This window comes from Schistocerca gregaria, chromosome 1 (assembly GCF_023897955.1).
Source record: "Schistocerca gregaria isolate iqSchGreg1 chromosome 1, iqSchGreg1.2, whole genome shotgun sequence".
NCBI lineage: Eukaryota > Metazoa > Arthropoda > Insecta > Orthoptera > Acrididae > Schistocerca > Schistocerca gregaria.
Genome location: NC_064920.1, coordinates 510,821,808 through 510,844,857, shown reverse-complemented (window position 1 = coordinate 510,844,857; position 23,050 = coordinate 510,821,808). Strand labels below are relative to the sequence as shown.

At 43.9% G+C, this 23,050-nt stretch overlaps 1 long non-coding RNA gene across 1 annotated transcript in view; it reads left to right on the top strand.

Moving 5' to 3' along the window:
• The first annotated feature begins 214 nt into the window (after nt 1-214).
• The window catches only part of LOC126274863 (uncharacterized), a 66,356-nt gene continuing 43,520 nt past the window's right edge, over nt 215-23,050 (top strand). Inside the window, exons 1-2 of the long non-coding RNA XR_007550464.1 lie at nt 215-346; nt 1,531-1,652. This is a non-coding gene — a long non-coding RNA (uncharacterized LOC126274863). The remainder of the gene's footprint in view (nt 347-1,530; nt 1,653-23,050) is intronic.

Sequence of the window (23,050 nt, the reverse complement as noted above, 5' to 3'; positions counted from 1 at the left end):
ACGTGCGGAGTTCCTCTGTGTGGAGAGAGGACCGTGAGGCGAGGAGCAGCGGCTGGCTTATGTTGACGCCAGCGGCCACGTACGGCACGGCAGCTGGTGTATATGGCTTTTGCAGCACGCGCCGCACGAGCCGTGACGTGACCTCACTCTGCTCCACTCCACGTCTCATTAGGCGGCACTGCAGCAGCTGCGGCGTACTTACAGGCGAGCAATGCGCACGAGAGCAGCACTTGGCTACAGCAAGACATGATACACCGTAAACTGCGGCACGGCTCACGTTAAAAGCCTGCGCAGCCGACGTTCCTCTCCGACATCAACGGCAGATGGACCTACGACTTTCACCATGGTACTTTGCGAGCGGCAAGACCTGTGTCGAAGGGCAGTATACTGCCTTTTATCTTGTGCCCGATGCCAAGTGTTGCCACTACACTGAAGAGTCAATAAACCTTGTACACCTGCCTAATATCGTAGAGGTGTTACAACCCGACGTTGCATGGACTCGACTTATGTCTGAAGTAGTGCTGGAGGGAACGGACATTATGAATCCTGCAGGGCTGTCCATAATTTCCGTAAGAGTAAAAGGGGGTGAAGATTTCTTTTGAACAGAATGTTGCAAGGCATCCCAGATGCGCTCATCACTGTTTATGCCTGGAGAGATTGGTGACCAGCGGAAGTGTTTGAACTAAGAACAGTGATCCTGGGGCCACGCTCTAACAGTTCTGGACGTGTGGTTTGTCGCCATGTGCTGCTGGAATAGCCCAAGTCCGTCGGAAAGCAAAATGGATTCGTGAGGTTGTCTCCACAGCCGTACATATCCATCCGCTCGATAGAATCGGAAACGAGACTGGTCCATCCAGGCAACATGTTTCCAGTTACCAACAGTCCAATATCGGTGTTGACGGGCCCAGGCGAGGCATGAAGCTTTGTGTCGTGCAGTAATCAAGGGTACACGAGTGTGCCTCGCCTCCGAAAGCCCATATCGATGATGTTTCGTTGAACAGTTCGCACGCTGACACTTGTTGATGACCCAACAGTCATATCTGCAGCAGTTTGCGAAAGGATTGCACTTCTGTCACGTTCGAAGATCCTGTTCAGTTGTCGTAGGTTCTCGCAGGATCTTTCTCCGGCCACAGCGATGTCGGATTCCTGATATTCACGGTGCACTCGTCAAATGGTCGCACGGGAAAACCCCCACTTCATCGCTTCCTCGGAGGTGCTGAGTTCCATCGCTCGTGCGCCAACAACCTCACGTTCAAAGTCTTTTAAATCTTGAGAACCTGGCCATGTAGCAGTAGTAACCGATCTAACAACTGCGCAAAACATATCTTGTCTTGTATAGGCGTTGTCCAGCGCAGCGCCAGGTTCTGCCTGTTTACATCTCTGTATTTGAATACGCGTGTCTGTACCGCTTTCTTTGGCGCTTCAGTGTATACGAGACTTGGTACAGAGCCTACATACCTCTGTAGAACTGAATTCCAGAGCACTATCGAATGTGGTCTTCATTCACCTCCTGTTGTTTTCGGTCCACAGGCCGCTATTGTATCAACTCGTCATCAGCCGAGGGAGTGAGAACGCAGAGAGAGTGCGTTTGAAATAACAACTAACGTACAACGCAGAATCAGCCTATTGAGTTATATTCCGGACATGAGCACGTATGTATCCAACAGGAGTTTCAAATTAATTTTCACACTGATGCAGGCATGTTTCATTATTCGTATATGACAGATTGTTGATGCAATGTCCAGCAGATACCACACAATTTCGCTAATGTGATTCAGAGCAAGTTATTACCAGAGGCACTGCCGACAGCCTTTTGTGATAGTACGGGATCTAATAATGTTCTTAATACGTCAAACACGTTTCATAGTTATCCAATGCAACACACATTGGCGAACGTCAGGTCGTTTGCTTACTTTATGGTATTACTTCGTTAATATTTCATTACCAGAATGCTGGAAACAAATGTTTAATCTATATCCTCGATGGATCCGCGTCAACACCAGTGATTGACGGTGTACGACAGGCATACCTTGACCAACAGAGTCTCACAAATTCACTTCTAAAGACGCTTCTCACTAGGATAGAAACGTCTAGATAACACCAGCAGTAATTCCTGCTAGTAACACTGAACGAAGCGCACAGAAGAACTAGACAGGTGGCAGCATCGTCGTGCTTTCGCCAGAGAAACAGGGATGGGAGGTAACACCGGTGTATACTTATCAGTGGAGTGCTAACGTACTAGAATTCGGTACGCCGATGTCCTGCACACCACGTCAAGTAAAAATACAACCGACAACATTTCTTGCATTCCTCCATTGTGACGTTTATTCGCAGTGTAAGATATATACACCCCGAAAAACATACGTCTGATTAAACCACAGGCATATACAGTCCTAGTGCTTCACTCTCTTATGAGAAATTAATGTACTGTGGATTTTTTTTTACTAAAACTTTTCGTTCGCACGTGATAACTTGTTTACTCTTGATTATTTAAATGCCGGCCATTGTGGCCGAGCGGTTATAGGCGTTTCAGTCCGGAACCGCGCTGCTGCTACGGTCACAGGTTCGAATCCGGCCTTGGGCATGGATTTGTGTAATGTCGTTAGTAAGGTTTAAGTAGTTCTAAGTCTAGGGGACTGATAACCTCAGATGTTAAGTCTCATAGTGCTCAGAGTCACTTTGTTTATTTAAATCTAAATGCCAAAGACAGAACCGATTGCCCTAGAGTTAACTCGCTGTCCTCCGAGTCAAGGTGGGTATCATGAATGTATTTCTGCTTCCTAAAAGTTGATAGTGCTTTGTATTCGCCATACGACAAGCGTTTAATAAGCAATGCAACACATTTTCTTCTTGAAAGCAGATTGGTTCCACTCAAGATTCCTATGTAGCATATTATGTCCAACTTCTTTGGATACAAAACCGTCTGTCTGAAGATAATCTCCGTTCCACGGATGGCCTTACTCCAACTTACTGAGACGGCCTGGTAACCGGCAGCGGTGGTCTCGCAGTTCTAGGCGCGCAGTCCGGAACCGTGCGACTGCTACGGTCGCAGGTTCGAATCCTGCCTCGGGCATGGATGTGTGTGATGTCCTTAGGTTAGTTAGGTTTAAGTAGTTCTAAGTTCTAGGGGACTGATAACCACAGCAGTTGAATCCCATAGTGCTCAGAGCCATTTGAACCAACGGCCTGGTACCAGTTTACTGGTCCGCTGATGGATGTCGGGGCCAACGGCTTTCCGCAGCGGAGTACTGCTGGTCGCGGAGTGCATCTTCCATTGGGCCAGAGCGATGGAAATAGGAAGATGCAAGATCCGGGCTTTGGTGTAGATGAGGAAGAGCAGTCGAGTGAAGTTTTGTAGTCTCCTATGGGGCACGCAGACTGGTGTGATGCCTTGGCTTGTCATGAAGGAGATGTTTATTTGCACTCTTGTGCAACGAACACGTTGAAGTCGTTTCTACAATTTCTTTTAGGTTGTTGTTGTTGTGGTATTCAGTCCTGAGACTAGTTTGATGCAGCTCTCCATGCTACCCTATCCTCTGCATGCTTCTTCATTCCCCAGTACTTACTGCAACCTACATCCTTCTGAATCTGCTTAGTGTATTCATCTCTTGGTCTGCCTCTACGATTTTTACGCTCCACGCTGCGCTCCAATGCTAAATTTGTGATCCCTTGATGCGTCAGAACATGCCCTACCAACCGTTCCCTCCCCTAGTCAAGTTGTGCTACAAACTCCTCTTCTCCCGAATTCTATTCAATACCTCCTCATTAGTTATGTGATCTACCCATCTAATCTTCAGCATTCTTATGTAGCACCACATTTCGAAATCTTCTATTCTCTTCTTGTCCAAACTATTTAGTGTCCATGTTTCATTTCCATACATGGTTACACTCCATACAAATACTTTCAGAAACAACTTTCTGACACTTAAATATAATAGATGTTAACAAATTTCTCTTTTTCAGAAACGCTTTCCTTGACATTGCCAGTCTATATTTTATATCTTCTCTACTTCTGTAGGTACTACTAGGTAGCCTAATACAATTCGGAGTTGATCATTACGCTATGAGGGAGTATATCAAACAGAGTAATCACTTCAGATTCCCAGAAGATCGCCACCTGCCAGGTTAGCCGAGAGCGTAAATGCACTGCTTCCTGGACACGCGTAGGCGCGCCGGCCCCAGATCGAATCCGCCTTGAGGCATAACGACGGAGGCTGGTGTGCTGCCCAGCATGGATGCGGTTTTCAGGTGGTTTTCCACATCCATCCTAGTGCATACCGGGCTGGTCCCCACGTCCCGCCTCAGTTACACGGCTCGCAGACATCTTCTAACATTCATGGTGGTGTCTGTTCTATATCGTGTCTCCCTACCACTTTCTTGCAATGACACTCTCTCTCTTTTATTTCCTCTTCTCTACTTCTTCCTTCATTTACGCTTTCTTCAACATCCTCTACTTTTTCCTCATCCTCATCTATCTTCTCCTTCTTCATCGCTACTTCCACATAATCGCATCTAAATGCTCTAATTATCGCTTCATAACTTCCTTCATTATATAGGTTGGGTTGTGTGCCCACTCATAACTTATTTTCAACTTCTGTCGACTGTGCATTATCGTCATTGAATCCGCTTTCCCTGGTTTCCATCTCAAATAGCTCTGCAATACTCACTACTTCGTCCTTTCCTCCTACATTCGTTGTGCATACCTCTGGTTAATCACCTTCCTCGTCAGTATTCTCCCAATTAATTTCGTCCCAACACGATATTCTTATTTTCTTGTCTTCGTTTTCATCTGGTCCCAGCGGATTTGTTTCTTCCTTCTTCTCTTCTCGTGATAAGATTTTTACTTCTCTGTTCAAGGTGCTGCAATTGTCATGGGTCAATGTGTCATTCTCTTTGGCATGGACACTTAGCTGTCAATTCGCACGTTTATCGGGGTTTGGTGGTCTTACCTCCACCTCTTCTATCTGTATTCGCTTTTCTTGTTCAGCTTGTTGATAGTGGTTTCTTTGTTGAAAATTTGTCAGTCTTTTCGTTCTCCAGTACCCGTTCCCGTTGTCGTTATTCCCTCTGTAATAGTTTTGCCGTTCCTGGGTGAATTACAGTTATTGCTATATTCTCTTCTAAATCCATAACCGGTTCTTTGTTGAAATCTATTGTCGTTTCTTGGTGCGAAGTTATCAAGTGGTTCGTAATTATTGTTTCTTCGCACTGTGTCTTGTGCATTCCACTGCTATTTGCTTTCGTTTTCAAGTGCGCTTCGTCTTTTTCTTGCGTCATCTTCCGAAAATATGAAATCTAGTTCCTTTAGAATACGTTTAAATGCTTCGACGTCATAGCCTCCGCGATCTACTAATGATTGCTGGTATTCCAATGGTAGCTTCATCGCACATAATTTAATCAACTCTCCGTCACTGTATGGTACACCTAAGCATTGATTCTTCTTTGCATTATTTCGAAAATTTTCACGGGACTCTTCTCTCCTGAACTTTCAAAATATGGGTTCTGCAATAATTCGTACTTATCTCTGTTCTGTGCTTCGCTGGACCAATACCGTGAGAGTAACTTCTCTGAAATCTTCGTACGATCGGCATCTCGCTGCAACATTCTGCATGGTTTCTGCGACTGTTCCTGACATGTGTGCACATATAAAGTCTAATTCGTGTGCTAGCGTCCTGTGTTCTGGTAATCCTACTCGGAATTGATCGATAAAAGTTCGTAGATGTAATGAGTTTCCTTCTCGAAAGTGTTGAAATTTTCTGACTGTGAGGAAATGTTCATTGTCGTACTTCGTCACAGTTCCATATGAAATTCGCGATTCTTCGCCACATTTGTTTCTGATCATTTCTCCCGACGTTCTTCCCGGTTGTGGTAGATCCATTGGATATTGTCAGCTGTAACTTTCGCCTACCCTTGCGTAGTATCGTTGGAGTGGTACGAAATAATTTTCTTCCATCGGTTGTGAACGCGTAGTTGAATGCATTGCGCTGTACTCATCGCGACCTAGCTTTCCATTGTCACGTATTGGTTGGGTATCTTGTCTGGCTAACCTTGCTGCTTCATTGCACGATCCAAACTGTCTTGAAACATACATTTGTGGTTCCGCATGTGTTTGTGATGACGTTTGTTCATCAAGCATTTCGAAACGTTTTTGTTGCTGTGCAGGCTGTCTGATTTTACGTATGTTATTTTCTTCCTGTGATGGGAATCGCAAATGCGTAATATCTTCGTTAATTGCTTGTTTTTCCTGTGCTGTTACAGATACGGATGTGATTGCAGACTCTGTGCTTGTTCGATCCTGTTCACTACGCTCTTCAATGGTTTGCAACAACTCTGTTCGCAATTTCTGAAATTGTCGCCTCATTTGCGCTTCTATTTTGACTATGCGGTTATCATATCTTTTCAGCGCTACTTTTGTGATACGTTTGTGTAGCACACTGTTTTCAACAATTGCACGCGCTGTACCTGCTTCTTATCTAGTAATTACCTTTATCTGTTTCTCTTGTTTCTTGACTTCTTCGTGGGTGTTGTTACGTAATGTTTTGATCTCGTTCTGAATGTCATTATGCAATGTCTGTACGTCCGCTTGTACATTGTTAATGTCTGTTCTCAATTGATTGTGACCTGTTATTAAGTTTCCTATCACTTCTCGAGATTCTTTTGCCTCATCTTCAATATGACTTAGGTGTAACTGAAGTTTTTTGTTTTGTTCTTTAATCTCACGCATTTCTCTCGTGGTTTCTGCATTCTGAATTTGATTTGGGTTCGCTAAGTTTTTATTTTGCCTTGTCATGGTTTCTGTTATTTTTGAAATAATTCTGCCACATTGGTGGGTCCTATTGCGTTTTGTTCCGACGTCCTACGCTGTGTGTTGTCGCCCAGGTGTTGGTTCGCAATCGATTGCATTGAACTGTGCTGTGACACGTTTCTGCTCGCATTCCTTGTGGCGAGGGAGCTCTGATTACTTGTACTATGGGTTCTACGTTTTGAAGTCGCAAGTTAAAATCCTCATCGACTGTCTCAGTACTTTCCTGCTCCTCTGTTGTAGTCTGACCTAGGTTTTCTGTGCGTTGGCGTACATTATCCTCGACTAGGGTGTCCAGTCCGTCCCTTATCGTAGGGCCTTCTAGCTTAACACGGTGCTGATCTCGGCTTCTGTTCTCGTTTCTCCCCTCGGAACTGCGTCTGTCTCACGGTGGGAAGGTATGACATGCATTTAGGCATTCTTGTGTTAGTCTGTGGTATTCCATTTGCTCAATCGTTACTCATATTACTTTGATTAATTTAATGTCATGATTTGTTTGGAGCTATGTGGCATACTACTGGATTTGCTTATCATGTCAGGGTTTTCATGGAAGGTGTTGGATTTGCCTGGCACCTTACAATCTGAACACATTCGCACTATTCCATGGATTACGCAAGCTACAGACAGTTCTGGTACACTCATTGTGTCCCGGGGAGTATAGGGTGGCGGCAGGAAGTGCATCCGGCCACCCCTTAAATTAACCTTGCCGCATCCGATTAACCATGCCGACCATGCGTCATTGCGGGAACACGGCACAAGCAAAAGAAAGAAAGAAAGTCCCAGAAGATCGTCTTCATGACATTACCACCTGATGGTGCGGCTTTCAACTTCTTCTTTGGAGGAGACATGCTGTTGCACTACTATATAGTTTGCCCTTTTGCTTCCGTTTCCAAGTGATGACCTTTTGTTTCATCGCCTGTGACGATTTTCGACAAAAATTTTCTGCGCTCAACCTCGTAAAGCGGGAACAATTCCAGCAGATGGTCCTTCATTGGTCTTTATGGTTTTCTATTAGGCGGCAAGGAACCCAGTAGGCACACACTTTCGTCTACCCCAACTAAGCGAGGTGTTTCACTGTGATCCGTTGATCACTCCGAATGAGAGTGTCGGCACGTTCGAAAATTGCAGGAGTCACAGCTATGTAATTTGTTGTTCACCGCCAGGTCTCCATAGACGTTCTGCAAGTGCCTTTGAGTACACGCAATGCTCTGCCTTTTTGCCAAAAGAAACTCAATGACTGTTCTCTGCTTCTAACACACTTCCGTCCTATACACCTCTTTGAAGACTATGTATAGTGCCACCACCAATCCGAACCTCATGAGACTACAGGTGTTGAAGAGGAAATATTCAACGATGTCCCACAACAAACCCCGCTTATTTCTACCAGGAATCGCCTTAGAAAAAGGTGTTGTTTTATTACTTACTGGACGCCTCTTGGAGTACTGCTAATTTTTCGCCTTGTAACTCACTTATCCGTATCATCTGCGGGATATTTATTACGTGTACTCTGTTCCTTGAGTCAAATACTAACATACTTCCAAGACTAAGTTAGAAGCAATTGACTTACAGATATTTAACGTTTGTTTTCATGTTATGTCAACTTCTCCTGAGGACTGTCGCTCTTTCTCCCTGTCATCGACAACACATTTAACAACATTAACAGCAAGCCGTCGCAGCTGCCCCTGCCATCGTTTAACGAGAACGCTTTCTGTGCTTACACTTCAAGGTAATGACAGGCGCTACCTTGAACTGAGACGTGGCTGAACACAGTCTCATGGTAAAATTAGTTCCCTCTACGGCTGGGACTACACTTCGCTTCGTCTAGTGATGTTGCAGTGGTGTTCGTGAACATTTACCAAGACGAACGAACGAAAAATTGACTTTTCACATTTGTCAGAGAGTTATGCGAAAGTTTAAAAGAATTCGCCATTCAAGAAGTAATATCCCGCTTCCTTGGTCCATCTCCCTTTTGCAGAAATAAGATGCTTATATTTCTTTGCAACTCTCATTACACCTTATTACAAACGTGAATGAAAGCATACAGACCACTTATGTTTCGAAACATGAGTAAAGCATACTATCACCAGAACTAGGTATGTAGGTGTGAAGAGGTTAGTTAAAGTTGAACATCGTGACTTTTGTAGTTGCTTATGAATATATTCATTAAGTTTCGTAAGATATAAATGCCTGGAGCAAGTCAAAGCATACCGACAATCACCTCTATACATCCACCCTGTCTCTGATACCTCTGATACTTCTGGTGGCCCATTACCACGGGTTGCATAAGACCTACTCCTGTGGACAAAATCCACCTCCTCGCTGGCACGGCTCCTCCTGAAATCAGCCGTGAGGTAGCTGCGAGATATGAGAAAAGATGGGCCACAACAAACTATATGGTCGTCAGCCCGCACATCCTAGGCTGAAATCAAGAAAGAGCTTCTTGACATCTACTGATGCTCTCATCGAGAATCCACATACGGCAAGGATCACGCGATAGCGGGAGAAAGTCGGTATTTGGGAGGATGGATGGCTCCAAAGGAAGAATTTCCTCCTGGATATTCGGAGAAGTGGTCAATATGGAGGTCTCTCAGTAGATTACGATCAAACACAACGAGATGCAAGACTAATTTGCGGACTTGGGGTTTCTCTGTGGACTCAGTTCTTTGCCAGTGTGGCGTTGAGCAGACTAACAGCCATTTCCATCAGTGCTCCTCATCACCAACCACTTGCAACATGCCAAACCTTATGAGAGCTACACCAAATGATGTGTCCAATTTTTAGTCTTCTGTTGAGTAAAATTATGTCAAAACTTCTAAAACATTAAATAAAAAATCCACTGTCACTCTATGTTGGTTAGTAAGGCACCATTGTCGTTAAATACATGTGTTGATCACCATAAACATAGTCGATAGTGGAGGTTTCACTTTTTTTTCTAGAGAAAAGTATCTGATAATGATATAAATGAATAATACGTATCCGGCAACAGTATTACCATAAAAATACTAACAAAATGACGAAATGATAACAATGGAATATATTTTTGAGAAACACGGAGAAAATTACAGAAAAGCTTTTATTTAATTCTGTATAAACTAATTGAGCGCGAACATCTTTGCATTGGCATGCCTTATATATCGATATAGTACCAATTACTTACATATGCGAATATTCTTGGTTTGTCGTTGCCACTGTAGAGTCTGGTACCATGGGAAGCTCGAAGAAGATGTTGCTTGGAGGGCGGTTTGGGTCTTTCTGCAACACAATTGCACACATTTATTAACAGAGTTCTTATCTTTAAGCAAGCTGTTGTGGTACAAGATCTTCCATAATAATCTATGTCAGCCTCACGGCTAGTTAAGTCCACGTCCTGCCGTAAACACTTCACTACTCGATAATATGAACTGAGAGACGCGAACTAGGATATTTACTGAGACTGAAGCTACTACTGACTGACTCTGAGTGGCTGAAACTGCAAATGGGCCCTCCGGTCTGCGATGGCGATCTAAATAATGGCTGTCGAGAGGGTGTAGGTGGTGGGGTGTTGCTTGCGAATCTGTCTTTGGCCTCTCTCCTGATAGGCGGCCTGGGAAGGCTTCGAACGACAACGGAGAGTGAGGCAGACGCTGGACGTAGAGGTGGACAGGACTTGTGACTGTGGAGGAAGGCGTACTCCCAACCGTTCCCCGTCATATGGCTTGCAAGGCAACAGGAACATCCTCCAAAAAAACTGCTGCCAGGGTATATGTCCAGGCCTGAGGGCGTGTCCTGGGGCGATGATGGCGAAGGCGACGACGAGTACAGGTCCATCGGGTCGGCGAGCGGAGACGCGGGGGCGAGTCGCATCATCCATCCGCTCCTTCTAGGTTGCCCTGGTGGCACCAACGGGCGGTTGATAAAGCCACGCGGTCCCGTGAGGCCTTGAATCAGGGGAAAGAAAACAAGCACAGTCTCGGGGCGTATAACACGTAAGAATTTGGTTCTCGTGGCGGCGCTGCAAATCAACGGCAACTGCAATCAAGTACATATAAGAGCCAATGGGTTCCTGGATCACACCCGCGCCCACGGTTGTGTTAAACCCTGAAAAGAGCAGGATCATGCGGCGCAATAGGATATTTGCTAACTACTGGCGGCACCAGATTCTATGGTGGGGTGTAGCAAGTGTAGCAGCGTCACATGGTGGAGGCCATACAGAAGTTCCGTGGGAGATAGTGTGTCTCATGGGAGGGAGCAGTAGGAAGCGACAAAGACTTGAAGCGCCTTTTCCTGTGAGTGGGTGGTGCGAAGCTTGCCTATCTGTTACTGAGGCACCTGATTCAACTGAAAGTTGTTGTAGGTTTGGGAAACAAAACGTTTGCTGCAAGTGCACAGGTCTATTTTGTCTGGGAGCGGTCAGAATTGGCGTTTTTGTGGTGTTGCAAGCAAACTGATTAGACATTGCCATTTTTTTACACGTGTAATACGTTGTGTTACGTGATGGGCAATTCCGTATTTTATGTCGATCAAAACATCTAGGGCAAGGCTTAACTAAATTCACAGGTCTGTGTACCTGTCTCCGTGGCTATCCATGTTGCTGTGTAGGCGCTAGTTGTTAATTACGGCCACTGTTTGATAATAGTAGACTTCACTCGGTTAGAAACGCCATTTTTGCCACTGATTGCTTTCTACGTCCTCCTTGCTCCATCCTTCGTTTGTTATTTTACTGTCTAGGTAGCTGAATTCCTTAATTTCATCTACTTCGTGACCATCATTCTTGATGTTAAATTTCTCGCTGTTCTCATGTCTGCTACTTCTCTTTACTTCCGTCTTCCTTCGATTTACTCTCAGTCCATATTCTGTACTCATTCAGCAGATCACGTAATTCTTCTTTTCTTTCACTCAGGATAGCAATGTCACCAACGACTCGTATCACTGATTTCCTTTCACCTTGAATTTTGTATCTACTTAGGAATCTTTCATTTATTTCCATCATTGCTTCTTGGATGTACAGATTTAAAAGTTGGGCCGAAAAACTACATCCCGGTCTTATACCCATTTTATTCGGAGCACTTCGTTCTTGGTCGTCCACACTTATTATTCCCTCTTGGCTCGTGACACATTGTATATTACCCGTCTCTCCCTACAGGTTACACCTATTTTCCCAGAATTTCTTTTTCCTGCACCAGTACATTGTCAGACGATTTTTCTATGCCGACAAATAATGTGAACGTATCTCCATTTATCTTTAGTCTTTCTCCCATTATCAACCGCAATGTCAGAATTTCCTCTCTCGTGCCATTACCTATCGTAATGCCGAACTGATCGTCATTTAGCACATCCTCAATTTTCTTTCCCATTGTTCTGTGTCATATCACAGTTTGGATGCATGAGGTGTTAAGCTGATTGTGCGATAATTCTCACACTTGCATCTTTTGCAGTCTTAGGACTTTTGTGCATGACGTATTTTCGAACGTCAGACATTAAGTCACCAGACTCATATATTCTACACAACAAAATAGACAGCCGTTTTGTTGCCACTTCCCCCAATGATTTTACAAATTCTGATGGAATGTTATCTATCGCTTCTGCCTTATTTGAAGTTAAGTGCTCCAAAGCTCTTTTAGATTCTGATTCTAATACTGGATGCAATATCTCTTCTAAATCGTCTCTTTTTTCTTCTTCTATCACATCAGATGAATCTTCCCCCTCATACATGCTTTCAACCTACTGTTTCCACATATCCTTTCTCTCCTCTGCATTTAACAACGGAATTCCCATTGCACTCTTATTATTACGACCTTTGCTTTTAATGCCACCGAATGTTGATTTGACTTTCCTCTACGCTGAGTCTGTCACACAATCATTGCTTTTCCAATTTCTTCACATTCTTCCTGCAGCCATTTCGTCTTAGCCTCTCAGCGCTTCCTATTTAATTTACTTCACAGAGACTTGTACTTCCGCATTTCTACGTTTCCCTGAACATTTTTGTACCTCCTTCTCTCATCGATCAACTGAAGCATTTCCTGTGTTAGCAAAGGTTACTTCGCAGTTACCTTCTGTGTACCTATGTGTTTCCTCCCAACGTTTTAGAGATGTCCATTCCTCCTCATCTATACTGCCTGCTGAGCTATTCCTTATTGCTCTATTTAGTCTTAGAGAACTTGAAGCATATCTCTACATTCCTTAGTACTTCTGTATCCCATTTCTTTGCCTATTGATTTTTCCTGAGTAATCCCTTAAACTTCAGCCTACTTTTCATCAGTACTGTATTGTGTGCCTAGTCTACAATTGCTCCTGGATACGCATAACAATCCAGTATCTTATTTCGGAATCTCTCTCAGACCATGATGTAACCCATCTGAAATGTTCCTGTATTTCCCGGTCTTTCTCGGGTGTTCCTCGTCCTCTTGTGAATCTTGACCAGAGTATTCGCTATTACTATGAAATTTATTACTGAAATCCATTAGTCTTTCTCCTCTTCCATTCCTTGTCGCAAGCCCTTATTCTCCTGTAATCTTTCCGTCTACTTCTTCCCCTACAACTGCATTCCGGTCCCATATGACTATTGAATTTTCATCGTCCTTTACGTATTGGGTTACCCTTACAATATCTTCATGTACTTGCTCTTCATCTTAAGCTTGCGACGTCGACATGTACACATGTATACCTGAACAATCGTTGTCGGCGTCTTTGCTGTCGATTCTGATAAGAACAACCCTGTCACTGAAATGTCCAGAATTACACACTCTCTGCCCTACCATCCTATTCATAACGAATCCTACTATCGTTATGCCATTTTCTGCTCTCATTTATATTACCTTACACTCATCTGTCCACAAATCCTTTCCATTTTGCTTCACTGATCCCTATTATGTCTAGCTTGAGCCTCTGCATTTCCCTTTTCAGATTTTCTAGTTTCCCTATCACATTCAGGCTTCTGACATTCCACGCCCCAAATCGTAGAACAATATCGTTGCGTTGATTATTCAGTCTTATCCTCATGGTTACCTCCCCCTTTGCAATACCCTCCCAGAGATTCCGAAATCTTTTGCCAATGGAGAGACCGCCATGACACTTTTTCAATTGCAATCCACGTGTCCTATGGATACACGTTACGTGTCTTATGAAGAGGTTTCCATTGCCTACTGCATCATAATCACTGCTGTGCTTTCCGCCTTCAGTGGCAGTTTCCTGCCCCTAGAACAAGAGAGTGCCTTGAGCCTTGTCCGCTCCTCCAACCTCTTTGACAAGGCCGTTGGCAGAATGAGAGTGACTTCTCATGCCGGAAGTCTTCGGCTGCCAGTGCCAATTACTAACCGAAATCTGAGCAGTTACGGGATTCAAACTCGGGATTGAAAACGGTTTGATTACTAATGAAAGACGCTACGCCTGGACCACAGATTACGCCGGCAAAAATCTGATTTGGATTTCCCGCTTATCACCTTTAACACTACGGCTATCCTTCACTCCTCCCAGACCTACCCAAACTTCCGTTTGTCACACGGTTTACATCTTTGTACCATAGTCCGCTACATTCATGACTTGATGCTCGCAGCATTACTCTGATGCTCGGCAGGAGGGAGATTGGAATTACGAGCAGCTGAGCCCAATTGATGTTACCGCGCATTTACCCTGCTTTCACGGCTATATTATGTATAGATATACCCCCTGTTAGTGAAACATGAAAATCAAAGGTATACCTACATCTAATACAACCGTTGCCAAGGTACTCTGTGAAATTACGCTAACGGAAGAAGTATCGCAACAGCGAAAAAGCAGTTAATACAGAACTATGACATTTCGGGAATACATTTGGCTGGGTAACATATTTAAGTGATTAAGAATGAAGATCACACTTTAATGTAAGCTCGAGATGAGTCATAGCAAATGGGAATGATCAATGCAAACGTCCATGTATTGTGTAATAGAGATGCCTTGTATCAGCTTGTCGGATGGATTTCCATGTCTGTAGCTCTTGGTCGGTAAGTATAAGAACAGTTTAATATGTTTATGGTTAGAGAATGAGATTTTCACTCTGCAGCGGAGTGTGCGCTGATATGAAACTTCCTGGCAGATTAAAACTGTGTGCCCGACTGAGACTCGAACTCAGGACCTTTGCCTTTCGCGGGCAAGTGTTCCACCATCTGAGCCACCGATGAACGACTCACGCCCGGTACTCACAGTTTTATTTCTGCCAGTATCCGTCTCCTACCTTCCAAACTTTACAGAAGCTCTCCTGCGAACCTTGCAGAACTAGCACTCCTGAAAGAATGGATATTGCGGAGACATGGCTTCCCCACAGCCTGGGGGATGTTTCCAGAATGAGATTTTCACATTTAGTACTAAGCGCCAAAGCCATACACCAAATACGACAGTCTTCCCTCTTGGTCGTGCCCCTTGGCCCTTCGGAGCCAGGTCTTCTTGCAGACGTTCATTTTCGTGATCACCGTTGTCAGCAATCATGTAGAGTGGCCACATTCCTTCCATGTCTTTCTGAAATATAACAGAAAGATTTTTCAGCTTCTGGTGGCACTATTGCACGTCCTCGCACAAAATGAAGTGTCGTTGATGGGGTCTGTGTGTTCTTCAGGACGTTCATGACTAACATCAACTTACCACGCTCAATCTCAAAGGTGACTAAGGCTCACGACCTTTACAGAGGTATTTAAAACAAACCTGATTTCCATCGCCGCAGTGGCGCTAGACTCTTGTGCGACTGGCTTGAAATTTAAATAGCATCATCTTTCAGATGGAGGAACATTGTACCAAATTTTGCTTGTCGCCAAACTTCTTCTTGGCGTTGTGAATTTTTTTGCCGTCAGTCTGTTTCGATCTAATTTCGTCCGGCTATCGATAGCCAGTAATGTCTTTTTTATGACATATAAATACGTAAACATTAATTTAAATTACAGACGACAAATAGGCTTTTATTATATTGATTCGCCCGAGGTCTATGGGTAGCGTCTTTGATTAGAAATCAAAACGTCCTCGGTCCCGACTTCGAATTCCACCCGTGCTGAAATTTTGATTAATTATCAGCATTGGCCGCCGAAGACTTCCGGCATAAGAAGAAGCTCACGCTTTGCCAACTGCCTTGTTAAAGAGAGCGGAGAAGCGGACAGAGGTTCAGGGTACGCTCTTGTCCTAGAGGTGGGAAAATGCCACTGAAGGCGGAAGAATCATCAGTGATAAACTGGCATGAGGATGTAGAAGTCATTTGAAAATAATGCCTTAAAGACACGTAGCGTTTATCCACAGGACATGTGGCATGTAACAGAAAAGTGTCATAATGGCATCTCCATTGGCAAAAGATTCCGGAATAGACGCCCATTCGGATCTCAGGGAGGAGACTGCCATGGGAGAGGTCAGCATGAGAAAAAAATTGAATAATCAGAGGAAGGATAACTTTCCACGAATAGGGGCGTGGCATGTCAGAAGCTTGAACGTGGTAGGGAAACTATAAAATTTGAAAACGGAAATACAGAGGCTCAATCTAGATATAGTATGGGTCGGTGAAGTGAAATGGAAAGGAGACAAAGATTTCTGGTCAGATGAGTACAGGGTAATTTCAACAGCATCAGAAAATGGTCTAACGGGAGTAGGAGTCGTTATGAATAGGGAGGTAAAGAGGACAGTTTTACTGTGAACAATTCAGTGATAGGGTTGTGCTTATCAGAATCGACAGCAAGCCAACACCGACAACGATAGTTCAGTATATATGCCGACATCGCCAGCTGAAGATGAAGAAATAGAGAAAGTATATGAGGATACTGAAAGCGTAATACAGTACGTAGTCATGAGAGACTGAAATGCAGCTGTAGAGGAAGGAGAAGAATGAAAGGTTACAGGAGAATATGGGCTCGGGAAAAGGAATGAAAGACTGAGTTATGTGAAGTTTCAGTTAATGTAAGCAAGAACCACAAGAGGAGGAGATACTGTGTATTGCGAATTGAAACCTGGGACCTAGAAACGACGGAGAGGCTTCGTCTTGCGTAGCCCTCAGTAGTTCACAACCCCACAACAGGCCACAGCAGCCCCCCCACCACACCGCCGCCCACCACCCAACCCAGTGTCATTGTGCGGTTTGGCCCTCCCTGGACCCCAAACCCCGCGAACGTCTCATACCAGACGAATGTAACCCCAATGTTTGCATGTCAGAGTAATTATGTTCCACGTGTACGTGAAGACTGCTTGCGCAGCAATCGTCGACATAGTGTAAATGAGACGGAATAAGGAGAACCAGGCCGCATCCGCCTTGGCATGTGGGTAACCGCCTTAAAAACCATCCACAGCCTTGCCGGCACACGGGACCTCGACACTAATCCGCCTGGCGGATTCGTGACGGGGACAGGCGAGCCTTCCCGCTCGGAAAGCAGCGCGTTAGACCGCGTTGTTAGCCAGAGGTGCATAGAATAGGTATACTTGCAGAAGGCCGGCTGATACGGGAAGATTTCACTTAGATTACGCCATGGTCAGACAAAGATCCCGAAATCAGGTACTAGATTGCAAGACGTAACGAGGATCAGATCACAATGTCGTACTGATGAAGATTAGGCTAAGTTTAAGACATTACTCACAAAGAATCAATACGCAAAGAAGTGGGATACAGAAGTACTGAGGAAAGACGAAATACGCTTGAACATCTGTAAGGGTATAGATACACAGTACATGGTAAGCTCCTATAAGACCAAACGGCTGAGGTCATCGGCAATCCAGCAATAAGGAATAACTCAGTAGGCAATACAGTTGAAAAGGAATGGACACCTCTAAAAGGGGTCTTCACAGAAGCTGGAGAGAAAAACATAGGTACCAAGAAGGTAACTGCGAAGAAACCATGGGTAACAGAAAAGAGGCTTTATATAATCGATGAAAGGAGGAAGTAAAAAATTTTCCGGGAAATCAGGAATACAGAAATTCAAGTCACTGATGAATGAAATAAATTGGATGTGTAGGAAAGTTAAGGCGAAATGGGTGCATGAAAAATGTTAAGCAAACGAAAAAGAAATAATTGTCAGAAGGACAGACTCAGCATTCAGTGAAGTCCAAAAAACCTCTGGTAACATTAAAAGCAAGGGTGGTAACATTACGAGGGCAACAGGAATTCCACTGCTAAATGCAGAGGAGAAAGCGGATAGATGGAAAGAATATATTGAAAGCCTATATGAAGGGGATGATTCGCATGACGTGATAGAAGAGGAAACAGGAGTCGATTTAGAAAAGATAAGGGATCCAGTATTCGATTCAGAATTTAAAAAAACTTTGGAGTACTTACTATTAAATAAGGCAGAAGGGATAGCTAACATTCCCTCAGAATTTCTAAAATCAGTGGGGCAGTGAAAACAAAACGACTATTCATGTTGGTTTGTAGAATGTATGATTATGCCGACATGCCATCTCACTTTCGGAAAAGCATCATCCATACAATTTCGAAGACTGCAAGAGGTGACAAGTGCCAAAATTATCGCACAATCAGTTTAACAGCTCATGCACACAACTTGTGGACAAGAATAATATACAGAAGAATGGAAAAAAATTGAAAATGTGCTACATGACGATCTGTTTGCCTTTAGAAAAGGTGAAGGCACGAGAGAGGAAATTATGGTGTTGCGATTGATAATGGAAGCAAGTCTAAAGAATAATCAAGACACGTCCAAAGGGTTTGTCAATCTGGAAAAAGCCTTTGACAATTTAAAATTGGGCTAGATGTTCGAATATTTAAGAAAAATGCAGGGGTAAGTTATAGGGAGAGACGGGTAATATACAACATGTACAGAGAAAACAGGGAATAATAAGAGTGGACTACCAAGAACGAAGTGCTCGGATTAAAAAGGGTGTAAGGCAAGGATGTAGTATTTCGCCACTGCCGTTGAATATGTACTTCGAAAACACAATGTTGGAGATTAAAGTAAGGTACAGGGGTGGAATTAAAAAGGTGAAAGGGTATCTATGAGATAACTTGCTGATGACATTGCTACTCTGAGTGAGGGTGAAGAAGTATCATATGATTTGCTGAGCGGTTTGAACAATCTAATGAGTACAGAATATGTATTGAGAGTAAATCGTTCAATGACGAGTGTAAAGGGAAGTAGCAGAAATAAGAAACGCGAGGAACATAAGATCAGGATTGATAGTCACGAAGTAGATGAAGTTCTGCTACCTAGTCAGTAAAGTAACCAATGATGGACGTGGAAAGAGGACATCAAATGCAGACTAACAATTTCAGAAAGGGCATTCATGGCTAAGAGAAGCCTACTAGTATCAACCATAGGTCTTTATTTTGTGGAGACATTTCTGAGAATGTACGTCTGGACTACAGCATTGTATGGTAGTGAAACATGGACAGTTGTAAAACGGGAACAGCGCATAATCGAAGCATTTGAGATGTGGTGCTACACATGAATTTTGAAAATTAGGTGGACTGATAAGGTAAGGAATGAGGAGCTTGTGCGCGGAATCGGAGAGGAAAGGAATACGTGAAAAAAAATTTGATAAGGGAAAGAGACAGGATGGTAGAGCATCTGTTAAGACATGAATGACTTTCATCGTACTAGAGGAAACGGTAGAGGGTAAGAACAGTATAGCAAGACTAAGGTTTAAATACATCCAGCAAATAATTTAATCGTAGGTTGAAAGTGCTACTTTGAAACGAGGAGGTTGACAGAGGAGAGGAATTCGTGGCGGGCCGCGTCAAATCAGTCATGACACTGAAAGTGAAAAGCTTTAAATATGGAGTACACAGCACAGCACTGTATTCTGGTATGCGACCAGCTTGGTGTTCGCTCGGCCGCTGTTTACGAGAGAGAAGGCGAATAAACATCGCAAAACTCAGAGCAAGATACCGAATACAAACGACACAACCTAGCCTAAAGACAGTACTGCTTGCGCGCCTTGCATTGCGCCTTCAATACCTTCATACACTTTCACTATCTCTTCATCTTCAGCTTACGACGTCGGCTTGTATGCCTGAACTGTCGTTGTCGTTGTTGGTGTGCTGTTGATTCTGATAAGAAGGACCCTGTCACTGAACAGTTCACAGAAATACACTCTCTGTCCTACCTTTCTATTGATAATGAATACTACTCCAGTTTGACCATTTTCTGCTAGTGTTGAAATTACCCTATACTCATCTGACCAGAAATCCTGGTCTTCTTTGCACTTCACCTCACTGACCTATATATAAATTTGGAATTAGAATAAATTGGGGCTTAGAATTTCCCTTTCCAGATGTTCTAGTTTCCCTACCATGTTCAAGCTTCTGACATTCCACTCCCCAACTCGTCGAACGTTATCCTTCCATTGATTATTCAATCTTTTTCTCACGGTAACCTCTCCCATGGCAGTGCCTTGACGGAGATACGAATGGGTGTCTATTCCGGAATCTTATGCCAGTGGGGAGATTATCATGACAGTATTCAATTACAGGCCACAACTCCTGTGGATGCACCTTATGTGTTTCTAAGCAGCGGTTTTATTGCCTTCTGCAGCCTCAAGCCGTTCTTCTTTGCTGATTTTTCCGCATTGGCTGCCTTCAGAATAATGGTGACTTCTTATGCCGGAAGTCTTGGGCCGCCAATGCTGATAATTAATCAAAATTTAAGCAGCGGCGGGAGTCGAATCCGGGACCGAATACGTTTTGATTATGAATCAAAGATGCTACCTCTTTTTTCTATCTCACTTTGTTCGACATTGTTCGTTGCATTACATCGGTGCGGATGTCCCACGACAACTGTGTAAGCTCAGTGTTGAGCCGTTGACTCAGTCTTCTATTTCAGAGGGTAGCCAACCCTCTGACCGAACACGCTGAGCTACCGGGCCGGCTCCCTAGACCACGGATGCCACCGATAAGGAGAATCTCCTGCCAACTAACGTTGGTAAGAATTACTATGAGCCAGGGAACATTCGTATACAGAATGAGACTTTTAGTCTGCAGCGAGTGCATGCTGATATTAACCTTCCTGACAGAATCTGAGTGGGGACGGAGACTCGAACTGGAGACCTTTGTCTTCCGCTAGTAAGTGCTGTAACGACTGAGCTACCCAACACGACTCTCAACCTGTCCGCACAGCGTTTCAACTAGCACTTGATTTGTAAAATAGATGTTCCGGTTTTGTGACCATCAGGGTGCGACTTTTAAAAATTTACCTGTGTTAAAACGTTATTTTAACGCTCTTATTTTTTCTATTGTTACCGTCACAAATTAAGCACTGATTTCGCCAGTACCTCATCTCCAATTTTCCAGACCTCACTGAAGTTCTCATGTGAAACCTGCAAGACTATCACCCCTGGAAGAATGGGTAGTGTGGAGGCATGCACGTCTTAACCAGGCTCAGAACGTGATTTTCACTCTGCAGTGGAACCGTTCTGGCAGATTGAAATTTTTAAGGCGCGAAGTGAAGCGCTGACACTCCAGTCGGGGACGAAAGATAAGAGACGGCTGTGAGAAGAGATCAGCCAATCATACGCTGACCGAACCTCCCTCCAGGACTACAACATGACAGCAGCGGCCCCTATGTGAAGACGACATAAGCGCCACGACCGACTGGCGACGCCCCAGCTGAATAGCAGCCTCAAGATTAGCGACTCGGATAGTAGCATCATGTCTAGTCACTTTTCTTCCACTCTCTACGTACCACAGACTTGGGATTGTCTGTACTGAAGAAGAGTGATTATTATGTATGTCGCGCTTTGCTTGCGACACATCTATGTAATTGCAAAAGTTCAGTATCGTAATTTTCAGTTTGCAAAAAACTCACTAATACGACTTGGTTGATTATTTGTCTAGCGAACTGAGTATGCAGGCTTACTAGACACTACAAAAGCTGTGTGATGGACCGAGACTTGCCTTTTGGGGGCAAGAAAGTTTCTCTTACCAGTATCTTCTAAATATTTACAATGAAATAATTTTACGAGAATATGAAAAGAAAGATATATTGTAAAAGAAAAGTGGACAATGTCCAACTCACCAACTCACTTCGATGCACAAGTGGATGCAGCTTTGATCCTTGAGAAAGCCTGAGCGATGTATCGACATGTCACAGAGGCTAATAAACACACTCGTAATCGGGAGGACTGTGGGTTTCAGACACCTGCACGGATATCTAGATTTAGATTTTCGAAAATTTCATTAAGGAAAGTGCCTGGATGATTCTTCAGAGAGAGTATACGGTCATTTTTCTGTTCGCCAATGGGCTGCAAATACAGCGACTAAGTTGTCGATGCGATGTTAAACTGCAAATCCCAATTCTTGATATAATATGACAATTAAATCGGTCATCAGCTACATATTTACAGCTCGAAAATGTACGTGAAGAATACTTGAATATTCCCTCCAAAAAAGGAAAAGTAAGTTCATTTACAGCACCAAAGCTAATAAGATAGTAGACTGCAATTAACGATGAGGCACGAAAACTTAAAGCTACAGTCAAGTCGGATGTAAAGTCACATAGCGAAATAGTGTCAATAGTAGTAGCGGTAGTTGACCCGTGCGTGATGAGTGGGGTCGATAATGTGCGTGTAGGGCATCTTTGTTAGATTGCCAAATACCTGCTTGCCTTCCTTGCCCTGACGCCTTGGAGGGGCAGCGTTCGTTCTGCTCGCCGGGGCGGTCATGTGCTGCAGAAAGCGCAAAACATGTCTCCGTTCATGAGTTAGACGTGCTACCTGTTCATATCGCTCCCTGTTGTGCGGCCGAGTCGGTGGCTACTCCTTAAGGTCTTTGTTTCTGACGCGTTTTCTGTAGTCCAGACCTGCCTGCTACCTCCGAGAAGCACCTTAAGAAGGAGGTAAGTCCAAGGGCACTAACATTGGCGCATGAATCCAACGGCTACGAAATCGTTATTGCAGGACTGTCACAGTGGAAATTTGATTCGGAGACAATCTTATATCAAACGTTGTCCTTTCTGATCCCAACGCAGACTCGCATTGAATCTTCACTTGCTGTTTGCCTTGGTGGGCATTTTGCGTTTGTACTGACGAGTGCTGTGCATTCTGAGTGACAACACTTACTGGTACTGTCATGAGTCACATGACGATTACATATTGTGATCCTCCCTGTTATTACCTCAGCTCTAGTATTCTATGTTAATATGATTCCAGTTTCTAGTTTTTAAGCGATGTTGTTTTCTGGAAGCTAGAGCAGACGGCAGTTTACAGCCGTTAACTATAATTATCTTTTTTCATATTCTGCTGTAATTTTAAATGTTTCGAATTCTTAGCCAGCTATGTTTGTGCCTCTCCCATGCTTTTAGTGGCCAGATCTCAAATCGTGTTTAA